The sequence below is a fragment of the Lactuca sativa genome, chromosome 4, assembly GCF_002870075.4.
Source record: "Lactuca sativa cultivar Salinas chromosome 4, Lsat_Salinas_v11, whole genome shotgun sequence".
NCBI lineage: Eukaryota > Viridiplantae > Streptophyta > Magnoliopsida > Asterales > Asteraceae > Lactuca > Lactuca sativa.
In genome coordinates, this window is record NC_056626.2 from 214,266,623 (window position 1) to 214,282,050 (window position 15,428).

Genomic DNA, 15,428 nt, shown 5'->3' on the forward strand with positions numbered 1-15,428 from the left:
TCATACCTCTCTTGACGCGTGCTCTGATGGTACGTACCTTTCCATCAGATCCAGGTGCATCTCATAGGGGTAGAAATCTTCATAAGATTTTTGGAGTTCTGGAGTCATTGTGGCCATCATGATGCAGGACACCTTGGTGGCATCCTTCTCATGTGCAATGAACTCTACAAACTCTTCAGGACTAGCAGTGGTTTCATTAACAACCTTAAGCTCCCTATCAAGGACATATACTTTGTCCTCATAGCAGGTAATCACCCTAATGTTTTTGATCCACTCATTGAAGTTGGATCCATCAAAGATGACCTTACCACACAAGTTCGTTACCAATCTCTTTCTTGGGGGCATGGGCCCCTGGTAGTTGAGTCGGTGTGCGGGAAACCTGGCGATGTAAGGATGGTTAATGAACTCCAACAATACATCCGACTCTTCCTCTGACTCATCTTCTTCTTTCTCCTCTTCCCCTAGCTACTAAGGATCCTCTTTGAGATCCTTTTTGATCCACACACCATTTCCCTGGTTAGGGAAATAGGGGTCTTCGGGCATGTGAAATACTGCCATGTCGTCTGTTCGAGAATAGAGATATTAGAAATACATGAAAGGTTTATAATATTCTAAAATGCTCATATAGTATATCAATACTTCATGTTTGATTCTAGAGTTTCTTGGTATACAGGTGATGCGAATTGGTCTCCAACCACCTAGCATGTTAGTAGTGATCGTCGGAAGGAAACTTGAAAGCTCATAAGGAAAGGAAAACCAACAGCCGTTCTCTGGGAGGAGGTCCCAAAAAAACACTCCGACGGTCAAGTCAATAGAGTGAATGAGTGTGATAGCTGAAGGTCCGTGAAGAATAGCTTACCCATCAAGGCAAGGTGAATGTCCTTTTATACTGAGGATCTCGACAAGATCCATCATCCTTATTGGTGGGTCGTGTTACTCGTAGTGTTAGAGCTAACGATTGGTCCATGAGATACTGCTCTGGATGTGCTCCTTGTCGCCTGGAGCCGTTATCTTTGGACTGTAGCGAAGGACAACATTTGGTGAAGGAGGGACTCTTACGCGGTCGCCCCGCTAGAGTCCCTAGTGGCCAAGGTGGCCGAGTCGGGCTTGGTCAGGCCTCACTGGGAATTCCTTGTTGGGGGCTCTCTTTCTTTTGGCCTATTATGAGGTGTGTGTCATAAAGTCCCCCAGTCCATTAGTCATAGTATATGCTAGCTAACTATTATATTCTATACTTAATTGTTGGTATAAGTGTCATGACCTCGTTTAGTCTTCATCTCATATTCGGTGATGTGACCGCTGGACATGCGCGACGGTTATGTCGGCCTTGTCAGGGATTTTTGTAAATCCTGCTCTTTTTCCCCTTATAGTTTATGAGTAGATTTTCCCTAATTTTTATCTTCTTTTCTCGTTTCTTTCTCCTTATCTTCCTTTTCTGCACCTCCTTTATGGCTTCTTCCATGAGTTTGATCTCTAGTTCCTCCGATTTTGCCACTCTTCAAGAGACTTATGGCCTTACTCCGACTGACGGAGTGGAGTTCTCGCATGTTGGGGCTGTGATCACTTTTCCGCCGCCTGGGAAGGTGGGTTTTTATCAAAAAATGTTCAATGCTAGCCTCCATCTTCCACTGACCGATTTTCAAGAGGAAATACTCTGACACAGTGGTTGTAGTGTTCAGATGCTGACCCCTGGTGTTGTCCTAAAGATAGTAGCTTTTGAGATGATATGTTGGGCTAATGGCATCGTTCCTGACTACTTTGTCTTCAAGTTCTTTTTCTGGTTTGCTGCTACTAATGACAAGAATACTTTTTCTGCTCGTCGGGGTGGTCATAATCTCGTTCTTGACAGCAAGCCACCAAAAAATTGGCATCAAAAGTGGTTGTGGGTCAGCCAGTAAATGCTTGGCCAAGAATACCATTGGGTGAACGCTTTGTCAGATATTACTTCCAAACTGTTCCCTCATAACCAAGCGACTGCCAATTTCTTGCGCACTCTTTAGGTGGACATTGATACGATGTCGGAGGTGTTACTTTATGGAGTTGGAATGAGCCCTAGTTGGTGTGCCCAGAGGGAGATGTCTATCTTCTGCACTGTCTCATGGTGAGTTGTTTTTGCTTCTTCTTTTCTTTTCCCTCCCCCCCCCCCCTCCCGCTTTTTTTTTCTTTACCAGGGTAGGAAGGGGGTGTCGTATACTTGCTCTTTCTGCTCCCTTATTTTATTATTATTATTTTCCTCTTCGTATTTGGTCTTTGTTTTATAGGTACCGAATGGTCTGTTTTCGTGGACTCTGTTCTATGAAAGCGGTATCAGGGGAAGTTGGAGCATCAGGTGGTACCTTTGTATGAGACTCTGCCTCCGCCCCATTGTTTGAGTGTCTGTGCTGTGGTGCCTCCTCAGCCAATGGGAAGCTCTATTGCGTCGAGGAGCCAGCCGGTTTCAAATGTTGCCTTGACCCCTATTGTCGTATCTTGCCTGTCAAGTGAGCTATCCACCGATAGTGTGGTAGATAGTAAGGACGGGGTCATTTCCAGTGTCCGTTGGGCTGCAGAGAAACGGAAGACTGCTCGTGTAATGAGTGGGTAAGCGTCCGGAGGCAAATCTGGTCAGATTAGCTGGTGTGTGGAGCAACAACGTGGGCTTATGTGTCTACTATCTTCTGTGTCGCCACACCCTGGAGATGTGTTGGTTATGCATGATGACGACGTACAACAATCCGAGGGTATCGAGGGGGCGTCTCAGCATCCCATTGTGCTTGTTCTAATTGCTTTGAGTTACGGTGTTAGTCCTCAATCTTTAGGGGATAGCACCGAGTGGTTACTGCATGAGTCTCATGGTGTTTTTGTCCTTGTTACAGGGTGGAATCTTCGCCCCGACTCACATCTATTCGTCAATTTTGCTGCCTTGGAGTTTACTCATCATGCCCTTCCTCCTGTTACTTTCGAGGATATGGATTATATGAACAATGTTTCCCTTACACATAACCTTTCTTATGTTGCCACGCAAGCCATGACTTACTTCGCTGCTGGATCTCAACGTTTATAGCGGTTTGGCGATCTGGAGCATGCGCACTCCTTTCTGGCAGCACGTGAGGTGAGTCTGAAGGGCGAGGTGGTGGACCTTGGTGCTACCGTTCATCGATTGGATCAGTAGATTATGTCATTGGTGTCGGAGAAACTGGTGTTGGAGGATGTTCGAAGTGCTTTGGAGGCTCAAGTGGTGTCTTTGACACAAACTAATGAGGGTCTAAAGATACATAATGAGATCCTAGAGAGAGACCTTTTCAACCACGAGCGTGAGTTGGAAGAATTGAGGGTCGATCGTAGCTGGCTAGTCCAGGTTGGCCTTGTGCATGTGATCAATAAACTCACAGACCATCCTAAATTTACCAGGGGTATTAGCCGCATCCACCACGCTGAATTTGTTGCGGGTGAAGAGTCAGACTGGGATAGTTTAAAGGCGCAAGTTGATGTTAGTACTTATGACCATTCTGCTAGTGACTCGCATTGAAGTCACTCATTGTCTCTAGACGATGCCATCCTGGCTTTTATGACTATGGATTTTGCAGGTTTACTTGGAATAGGCCAGCTGGATGTAGATGGGGTAACAACGTTCTGTGCATTTGATAAAGGTGAGGATGTTGTGGGAGTTGAAGGAGACATTTCCGGTGTGGTTGGGGGTGGCGCTGATGGAGCTGGAGGTAATGGGAATATAGCTGGTGGTGTTAGAGCTGATGGGGTTGGAGCTGGTTGGGTTGGACCTGATGGGACGTGCAATGAAACTGGTGCAAGTGGTGCTATTGAGAACGTTTGAAGTTGTTTAGAGCTGTCCTTCGGGTGTGAAAAGATTTGATGAAGCTTTATTTTTTTTTGGTTTTCAAACAATTTATGGCCTCTAAGGCCTTTTTATCTTGTTATCTAGATGTTGACGTTGTTTTGTGTGTTCAGACAATTTGTGGCCTCTAAGGCCTTTTATCATGCTATGCTGACTAAATTTAGCATGAATCAATGGTAGCTCTTTTTTTTTCGTTTTGTTTTCTTTATGGTGCTACGTTGTGTTGCCTGTCAGGCATGCATGTTTACCTTGAGTATCTTGTCTGAGATTTCGGACATATCAAACCTCCTTTGTAGGTTTTTGTTGTTTGTTATGACTCTATTCTTAAATTTGTCATTTTGTTGTGTGTGCATGTGGATTCACTAAGTATCCTCTATGTTGTGTTTTTTTTCTTTATCATACATACTCATTGTGCACAACACATCAAGACTTGTGCATTCTCTTTTATGTATGTAATCCTGATACATGCTATTTTTATGTACTATAATTCCCTATCGGACTACTCTAAGCGTCTGCCTGTTGGTCCAAGTGATCATTCCGGCAAAGGGATATTTCGCTATCGTCCCTTCTGCATAGGGGCTTGTAGTCTTTGCATAGAAGTGGAACCTCCTTAAGTTCCTCGCATTCCACTTTCTTGGTATTTGTCTTCCTTCGGGTGTTTCCAAAGAGTATGACCCGTTGCTTTGTGCTTCCACCACCTTGCATGGTCCTTCCCACGTCTGGATTAGTTTCTCGCGGTGTTGCGCATGGCTAACTTCGTTCTTTTGTAGGACATAAGCCCCGACCCGAAAGGCCTTGTCCTTAACTCGCTGGTTGTAGTATCTCTCTACTATTTTTTTGTAAGCAGCTTGGCACGCTCGAGCACTCTCGCCGTTCTTCCAGGAGGTCTATGTTTTCCCTTAGGTTTTCATCATTTGCTTGCTCTTGGTAGTATTCTATCCGTATCAAGCTCATCATTATTTCCACTGGTAACATTTCCTCGGCTCCATAGGCAAGGCTGAACATTCTTTCCCTTGTACTGGTCTGTGGTGGGGTTCGATATGACCAAAGAACTTCCGGTAGCTCGTCTACCCAATTACCCTTTGCTTTGCCCAACTGCTTCTTAATTCCATGCACCGACGTCCTATTAGATACCTCTATTTGTCCATTGGATTGGCGGTGCGCTACGGACATGAATCTTTGCTCCATTCCTCTTTCGACACACCAATTTCTCAAGGGGTTCTCATCGAACTCTGTCTGTTGTAACTGACCAAGACTTTGGGTGTCCTAAATCTCGTTATGATGTTCTTCCATATGAACTTAATCATTTGCTTTCTGGTGATGCATGCCAACGGTTTTTCTTTTATCCATTTCGTGAAATAGTCGACCGCCACGATTAAGAACTTCACTCCCCTGGCGCCTCTAGGAAAGGGGCCAATGATGTCGACTCCTCGTTGATAGAAGGGCCACAAACTGACTATGTTTGTCAACTTGGTTGGGGGTACTCCTTGCACCGGCAAGAATGTTTGGCATTCCATGCACGTCTGAGTTAATTCGACGACATCCTGATATATGTCCGCCCAATAGTGCCCCATGCGTAGTACTTGCTTGTGAGTGCCTGTGCTCCCTCGTAGGCTCAAGTTGATCCCGTGTGGGCTTCTTTTAGGGCCCTTTTCCCTGACTCGCCATCTATGCATTTGAGATACAGGGATGTATGGCCTTTTCTATATAGCACTCCTCCTAGGATCTTGTACTGGGGGACTCGTATGATCGTTTTTCGTGCCTCTCCATGGTCTTCGGGAAGTATATCATGTTGCAATTAATCTATGATGGGCGTCATCTAGTTAGGTTGTGTCATGGTTAGGGAATCAACTTGGTGCTCGTCGATGCTCCTTTCTTTTAGCACCTCCACCAAACCCTCCTTAGAGAGGTGCCCAAAGAATATTGATGCGAGCTTGCTAAGGGCATCAGCCCGTCTATTACTTCCTCTCGAGATCTGTTTTATCGTGAAACTATTGAGCGAGCTTGAGATTCACTGGACTACTTTGACAAACCTTTCCATCCATTTATTCTTTGCTTCAAATTATCCCGCGACTTGGTTGTCCACCAAGCCTGAGTCGGTCTAAGCTACGATCCTTTTGACCCCCATTTTTACTGCCAATTTGAGGTAGCTAACAAGGCTTCATATTTAGGTTCGTTGCTGAAAGTGTAGAAGTCGAATTGCAAAGCGTGTGTTATTTCTTCCCCCGTGGTGCTGGTCAGAATTTATCCTGCACCCGAGCCTTCCTTCCTGGAAGCTCCATCTGTATAGAGGGTCCACTGCTGATCAGACTTTTCTTCTTAATATTTTGTTGGATCGTGCTGGTCATTTCTTGTTGGAGCTCCCCCGGGATTCCCAATAGGAAATCTGCCAATGCCTACACTTTGATGCTTATCCTGGGATGGTAGCTAATGTCGTGCTCTCATAGCTCTATGGTCCATTTTGCGAAGCGCCCGGATGTCTCTAGCTTTAATTGCACCTGCTTGATCAGGCAACTGGTTAATACCTTTATCTGGTGGGTTTGGAAATACCGACGGAGTCTCTATGCCGCATAGAATATAGCGAGCACCAACTTTTCAATGATTGGTTAATTAACTTTTGGCCCCTACAAGGCCCGACTCACGAAGTAGATCGGGAGTTTCTTGCCTTGCCTTTTGACAACTAACACTGATGAAATAGCGTCCTTTGATGCGGACAGATAGACCTACAGCGTCTCGCCTAGTATTAGGCTGGCTAAAGTGGGAAGCGTGTGTAATGCCTGTTTTATCTTTTGCAGCGCGGATTTGGCCTACGACGTCCATTGAAAGTTGTTCTTTTCTATGCTTCCCTTGAGTGTGTGGAACAGGGGCATAGCTTTCTCATCTGACTTAGAGATGAACCAATTGAGCGCCGTTAATTTTCCGTTCAGCCCTTGAGCGTCTCTTAGTGTGTTCGGCAAGGGTGTCTCTTCAAGGTCGTTGATTTTGGTTGGATTCCCTCCTTTGTAACGTAATATTACAGGAAATGTCCTTCTTCGACCCCAAAGGTTAACTTTGTTGGGTTCATCTTCATCTTAGCTTTCTCCGAAGTTTGTAGTGTCTCCTCCACATCATGTAGCAACCTCTGCTTGTTTGGGCTCTTGATGACCATGTCTTCGACATAAACTTCGATATTTCTGCCAATTTGATTGGCAAACAGAGAGTCGACCAGTCGCTGGTAAGTTGCTCTTGCGTTCTTTAGTCCAAATGGAATTTTTGTATAGCATAAAGCACCGTGATCCGTGTAAAAGGCTGTTTTCTCTTCGTCATTCTTGCTCATCAGGATTTGGTTATATCCTTTATATGCGTCCAAGAAGCACTTCCACTGGAAACCTTGTAGGGATTCCACATTCTGGTCCATCTCCGGTAGTAGGTAACAATCCTTGGGACATGCTTTATTAAGATTCGAATAATCGATACACATATGCCAGCTACCGTCATGCTTCTTTACCATTAGTGGGTTAGCGATCCATGTAAGGAAAATCGCTTCCTAAGGATACCAACGTTCATCAACTTGTGCACCTTTGCATTAATTGCCTTGGTCCGATCTCCTCCTTGGACTCACTTCTTCTGCTTTACTTCTTTGGCCCCTGGCTTTATCATCAGCTTGTGTTCTATGATCCCCCGGTCGACCCCCACCATGTATGTTGGTGTCCAGGCAAACACATGTTTATATTTTCGTAATAGTTGAACCAACGCTTGCCTTGTTACCGAGGGAAGTGTCATTCCCACATTTACTTACTGGTCTGGGTATTCTCTATTAATTACCCCCGCCCCCCACTCGACGAGTTTGGCTTCGGTCTCTTGGCCTCGACTGAGATGTCTTTCGGTTGCATGATCTCGTAGCATTTGAGCTCCCTTGGAGGGGTGGAGAGAATTGTCCTTGGACCCCTACTCGTGCTGAGTTTCACTATTTTGTGGATTGTTGACGAGATATCTCTAAACTTTAGTAGGGTTCTGCGTCCTAATATGACGTTGTGTTCGGATGGTGTCGTATGACAATGAAGTCTACAAGGGCACTCGGTTGTTTACTCTTTTTCTGAATGGTTAATGTAAATGGTAAGTTAATCGTATCTAGGGGCCACACGTTGTGTCTTGTGAATCCTGTGAGCTGGCACATGGTTGGCCATAGTCCTTCCTTCCATAAGTCTGGCAGCAGCCGAAAGCAATGCTCATAGATGATGTTTACGAATATTCCCGTGTCAACGTACACCCGGTAGATCATGATGTCTCGGAAGGACCGTTGGATGACAAGAGGGTTGTGTCCTTTCCACCCGGTTGGGATTGGGTCGGTTATGGAGAACGTTAGCCCTTGCATGGTTTCCGTGATGCTGCACACACTGGTCGCGTGTTCCACTCTCCTCCTTCTATGGTGGATCGCAAGGATCTCTTGTCTGTAATCAGCTCTTCTATTGTCGTCTTTAGGATTCTCAGCATTGAATTTGGCCCACAGACTATTGGCGATTTCTATCACGTTTCCTTTCAGTTGCTTCTCTTCTAATTCCCTTTTTAATACTGAGTAGTTGACCGTATCGTGTGTCCTACTCTGGTGGTATTCACAGTAATGCGTCTTAGTGCCCTATGCTTCTGGTTTTTCGGTGACAGTATAGACTTATTCTCGTCTTCCTCGCCTCTTGTCTTTTATGAAACGTCTAAAATGTCCCTGCGGTCATCTATCTCGTCCTGAGAACCTGCCTCCTCCCCAAGAATCATGGTGGGAAGGGGCTGGTGGTGTTGTTTCCCGATTGAGGAAGACATGGCGTTGAGGTATGCTTGCTTCGACGTTTCGCCCTTCTATTAGCGTAAGAATCGTTCCACTTACTCCTTTAGTTTTTCACTTTTCTAGGGTTGCTTGCCCTTGAGTTTCTGAGATAGCGAACCTGGTAATAATCCCCAAGTGAATTCTACCGTGATCAAACCGTCATCATGCCCCGGGACGTCTCGTGTTTCCTTAGTGAACCGGGTGAAATAGTCCTTGACTTTTTAACCCTCCCATTGTTTGCACCCAATGATGGAGTGACAGTCACCTTTGTACTTCCTGAGTTGCATGAAGTTGGTTAGAAAGAGATACTTCAATTAGCTAAAGGTTGTAATGTTGCCCGGGCGTAGTGTCTTGAACCACGTTCCTACGTTACCGTCTAGGGTGGTGGGTAAATATGTGCACCAGAACCGTTTGTCTATTTTAAAGGATGTCATAGTCCACTCGTATGTGTCAATGTGGTTGTCTGGGTCTATGATGCCATCGTATGTTTTGAGGTAGGACAGTTTGGCGGTGTTGGGGATTTCATATTCCAGCATCTCTTTAAAGAATGATGATGTAACACGTCATGAAAGGCAATCTTTGTTTGGTGTCCGCTAAACAAAGTGGAACCTTGGCTGTTGCATTGCTAAGAAAGGTTGTACTAGCATGTTGTTGTAGGCTGTAAGGTCTGGTGTTGCTGGGCCAGAGAAATTTGATGGCTGAAACGGAATGGGTGGTACATGGGCCATGGGTATTTTTTGGTAAGGCATGAATGGTGGTGCTTACCCGGTGCCCGTCACCAAAGGTGGGTGGTTTTGTGGTTGTGATATGACGCTTGTGTCGGTTGTGGTGTTGTTCGTCGGTGCTTCATGTGTATGTGTGAGCAAGTAGTTTATCATTGGTGCCATGGGGGTTGTTTGCTGTGGGTCGTTAGTGGTTTGGGCAGACGGTTGCACAGGGTTGTAGCTGGTGTTGTTAAATCCGATGGTGTTAGGAAAAAACGGTGGCAAAGGGGGTACAATGTACGGATTGGGTGTGCTGCTATTTGGCAACGGTGGAGTACTTGTGTAAGTTAGTGTGGGTTGTGTCATTTGGTTATGGGCTATAGCATACAACTTGGTTGCTGCGAGAAAAGGTGACGGGCCACTGGATGATGGCTCTTCTAGGGTGTTGGTCGCTTCTAGTGACGTCATCAGATGTATCGTCCTATGTGGTGGTTTCGATGGCTCCCCAGTGGTGTTGTTTGTCATGTGCCTAGGTTAAAGAGAAAGAGAAAGGGTTCGCGTATTACTTGTCACACAAATGGATGGCGCCAAATGATGCAACCTGGTCTCCAACCACCTAGGATGTTAGTAGTGATCATCGGAAGGAAACCTGAAAGGTCACAAGTAAAGGAAAACCGTCAGCCGCTCTCCGGGAGGAGGTCCCAGAAAAATGCTCCGACGGTCAAGTCAGTAGAGTGAATAAGTGTAAGGGTTGAAGGTCCGTGAAGAATAGCATACCCCTCAATGCAGTGTGAATGTCCTTTTATACTGAGGATCCTCCTCAATATGTGTGAGGGACAACGACTGCGATCCCGACAAGATCTATCGTCCTTATTGGTGGGTCGTGTTCCTCATAGTGTCATAGCTAATGATTGGTCCAGGAGATAATGCTCTGGATATGCTCCTTGTCGCCTAGAGTCGTTATCTTTTGACTGTAACAGAGGACAACAATTGGCGAGGGCGGGAGTCTTGCACGATTGCCCCGCTAGAGTCCCTGGCGGCAAAGGTGGTCGAGTCGGGCTTGGTCAGGCCTTGCTGGGAATTCCTTTTGGGGGCTCTCTTTCTTCTGGCCCGCTCTGAGGGGCATGTCATCAATATGGTTGGTAAGTTTTAGATTTGTTACCCACAACGATCATTCCTAAACACATGCTTGTCGTATCTCGTATAAATAAGTTGATCAGACTATATATATCCTAAATATGATTACATAACTGTCTAGGCTTAATCGTAGTGTTTAACTCCTCTAAATACTTTAATATGATTCTTATTATGACACTATTCCTAGTATGCATGCATGTATACTTTTCAATATAATACTATTATATTATAGAAAGAATACTTCTTAGTCAGAGTGTTTTAGTCCCATTGTATTTATAGTTGTATATCTTACATGGTTTGATATACTTAGTTCACTATCAACAATGCTCTGATACCAATCTGTCACACCCCCGAACCGGAACGGCAGAAACATCCAGGGGCAAAGTGTCCAAATATTGTTTACATGATATCATATGCATGTGAAAAAAATGAATAATGTAATGTGATGTCGTCCCATCCACCAAAAACTCTTGTGGTTACCTTTTTACTGATTTCCTAAGAATAGAAGTGATTTTGTAAAGTGTCCACATTTAAGTTGGTGAGTTCATAAGCATTTCGTATGAAAAGGGTTTGTAATTGTTTCATGAAAATTATAATGTATACTTCCAAAAAATCCAATATTTTCATAAAAATGAGTTGTAAGTCTTGAGTCCCAAGACTAGAAATGTAAGTAATACTGCACTGCAAAGTGATGTAATGAGGTTTTATCTTTATATAAAACTGATTGAAATGTATGTTACCCCGTAAATCAAATGTGTTGTCGATACCCTATGTAAGTTATTCTAACCATAATAATGCGACTAGTTGCCTAAATGACGTGCTTCGGAAGTCATAATTGTTACAACATTTGTCACCCCAGACCTACCGGTCTAACTGTAGCTAACATTTTAGGTGCGGGGTTTTGAATCCCATATAGATCTATACATAAATGTCACACTCTCCCTACAAGAGACTCTGGTTATAATGTAGGTCTTAGTATGTGTACTCTGGTAGGTACGGTGAAGTCAAATGTCTCACAACCAATATCAATCGATTTACATGAACTGAACACTCCTTTTTTTTGTAAATGAAATAATTATACCATTAAATGATTATAAATCTCTTCTGAAATGATAGTGTAGTTTTGTGACTTCCTAACTATACCAATTGTAGTTTATCTTGTTTGTTAGTTGAGACTATTTATATAATCTTTTATATAAATACAAAGTTGTTGACTTGTCTAATGTCAAAATGTATGGTCAAAACATTTACATATTTGGGTTGTATTCCACAAAGTGGTGAAATAACTAGAATGTGCTCCTTGCTATTATAAAATCTCTATTTTGGTAAAAAGCTTCCAAAAACCTTGTAATTTTACAAATCATAATTTTGATCATGATTTTTATAACATAGATCAAATTTTGTTCTTGTTAGCTCTGCAGTGGAAAACTAATATAACACAAGTATATGTATAAAAGCTAGTTATAACCATATCTTATGCAAATAATGGCTTATACTTTAACATAAAGATGAAATATGCAAGTATTTGTATGATAAACAAATTTTTAATTGTATCCCCCCCCCCTAAAACATGGAAAATCTAAAAAATGTGGGGGTATGAACTCACCTTGAGTGGATTTGTGGGTTGTTTAAGGAGATGGTGGAATTCTTACCAAAATTCTAAGGATGAACTTGGAAGCTTGGACTTGATTTTACTTTATAGGGAATGGAGTAATCTTTAGAGGGAATGGAATGGGTGGGAATTTTGGGTGCTTCCTGTCATGTTTAAGGAGGAGGGTTGATGGGACTTTTAATTGGTTAACTGTTGGATAACTGCTTGAATATGAAACATCCCAAAAATACATCCCAAAAATTTTTGTTTTATCATTACTAAAAGCCACAACATCAAATGTTATATAATAAAACCATGCATCGTATGTCTCAAAATGCCATAATAAATGTATTAATTAAAACTGAAGTCAATATCATATCAAAATATCTATATAAAACTCCCAGGATAAAATTGTAACTGTGGTGTGTGTCATGCCATCATCCCGAGCTCTTCCCCTTGCTAACGGAAGTACCTGAAATCAAAAATGAAAACTATCAGCACGAAGCTTATTGAGCTCCCCCAAACTACCACATACCATACTATAACATATAAACACATATTGGGCCTTGTCCACTGCATCAGACCAAAATCCGGAAACTGCATCGGACCGAAGTTCGGAAATGTGACAATCGTCAATTTCTGGTCAAGTCGAAGTCAAATAAAGTCAACAAGTCAAACCGATCAACTCCGTTAACCCTTGTATATTACGGTTTTCCTTATGTTTAAAGTCGTACAACCTGCTATTCTAATAAGAAGTTATCACTTGGAAAGTTCTTACGTTCAGAAATTCAAAACCCAAATCGGGGTAAGTGATGTAGCAAAACGATAAAACACTATTGCATACCCTTCGGGGGTGTGTAAGATGCTTAAACATGGCTTAATAAGGTTTACGAACCATGCATTTCGTAGTTAATCACTCGCAAAGGTCACAAACAAAATCTCTCCAAGTATGTAAAATCTCTCTTAAATCTCTCCAAGTATGTAAAATATCTCCCAAATCTCTCCAAGTTTGTAAAATATCTTTCAAATCTCTCCAAGTGTGTAAAATCTCTCCCAAATCTCTCCAAGTACCTTCTTAGTCCAGAATGTCTTATTGAGGAACCCTGAACCTCTTGTGAGGAACCCTGAATCTTGTGAGGAACCCTGAACCTCTTGTTGAGGAACCCTAAACCTCTTGTCCGGAACCCTGAACCTCTTGTGAGGAACCCTGAACCTCTTGTCCGGAACCCTGAACCTATTGTGAGGAATCCTGAACCTCTTTTCCGGAACCCTGAACCTCTTGTGAGGAGCCCGGAACCTATTGTTGAGGAAACCTAAACCTCTTGTTCGGAACCCTGAACCTCTTGTGAAGAACCCTGAACCTCTTGTCCGGAACCCTGAACCACTTGTGAGGAACCTTGAACCTCTTGTGAGGAACCCTGAACCTCTTGTGAGGAACCCTGAACCTCTTGTCCGGAACCCTAAACCTCTCGTTGAGCAACCCTAAACCTCTTGTTGAAGAACCCTGAACCTCTCGTTGAGGAACCCAGAACCTCTTAATAAGGAACAAAGAAGGTTCACACAATGGATTTTAGCATGCTCCGGACAATCTTGCTTCGGAACCTCTTGAAACCACTCCAGAAGTTAGGATTTCACTTCGGAACTCACCGAGTACCTCCGGAACCCTTGTCGGTTCGCATCCTTCTCCCGGTTTTCGACCATTATCGCGTTTTAAGCTCGTTTTTCATGATTTTCGCGTGGGATTTTCACTCAAACTTATATTTTGACATATAAGACCATATATATTAATATTTTAGTCACATTTTTGGGGAAATCTCAACTTCAGAACAATATCTAATGGGTAAGATATTGAGATAGAGTGTTGCTCTTTCCATGAAGTATGACACAAGTTAACCCACATAGGACAACCCTCAGTCATTATTCATCCATACCTAGTCAACTATTTGTCCTCTCACACCTCTCCTCCATCTGGTATCTTGATAAAAACATGGAAACCCCCATCTCTCCTCCCACATTCTACACACTTTCACCAAGAATCAAACCCATTTCTCTCTCTCTCTCTCACACACTTTCTCTCTCTAAACTCGAATTTGAAGGTTATTCTTGAGCATTCCCCTCCAATTTTGGTAAGTAACTTTGTCCTAAACTTGATTATCTAGCATCCTTTCACTCAAATCATGGGTTTCTTACACAAATATCATCATATTTGTTCATAGAATCTTCGAATCTTCAAGCATCTCCCAAGTGTTCTTTACTTGGAAACTCCTTTTCTTCATTATCCATCTACATAAATAATTGAAGGTGAGTTCATACCCCTATATTTTTATGTTTTTTTTAAGTTTTAAGGGGGAGATACAAGTTAAAACACCAAGAACACAACTTTACTCATCCAACAGCTTTCATCAGAAAAGTTTAACTTCATTCACAGACTGATTTGGTCAACTTAGACATTTTAGTTTTAAAAACTGTATTTGTTGCATATGGTTTAGGTACATACCTTTAAAATGACTACTTGCACATCTCCATATGATTTTTCTATAGTTTATGGTGATTTTTACAAAACTGCCTATCACTATAGCTACGAATTCGGACCAGTCTGTGAATATGGACATATTCACACAAGTTAGAGACATCTAGAAATCATAAAAATAATTATGAACAAAGTAGACACATCTTCTAAACTCTCAAAGTTAACGGATTTAATTTTCAACATCGTATCATTTTTCTGTGATTTTTCATCACACTTTGTAACATGTTGAGGAATGTGTTAATCTCTGATGATTTAATATTTTACCTGTTTTTTCTATGTGGTATAATTATATAACAGAAAATACTCACTGATTTGTAAGATTCCTTTTTCGTTACAAATAATACAAGATAAGGCATTATAAACATAGTTATGTTTTTGCTACACATTCGACTCACATAAAACAGGGTTCATTTGCATTGCAAGCGTTTTAGATAAACTATAATAGGTATTGTTTATGTTTCAATTACATTTTAAACTCATTACCAAAGGTTTTCAGTTCATATAAACGGGGTGCGAATACAAAGTATCGAGTTTATATATAAAGGGGTTTTTAGTTCAGTTCACGTAAATCTGTTAATGAATAAATTTGTGAGACATTCGCTTCACGTTACCTCCAAAGTAGCAATGTCAAAAGTCCTATTAATTGTAACTAGAGACTCTTTTTGGGAGAATGTGATAGTTATGTATAGATCTGTATTGGGTCTGACAAACTCACACCTAAGCTGCATGCAACAGCTACACTGGCAGGTCTGGGGTGACAAGGGTCTTTTAACTTGCGACGCCTGAAGAACGTCGTATTACAAGGCCGTCTGAGTCATAGTATGGTTATAATAACT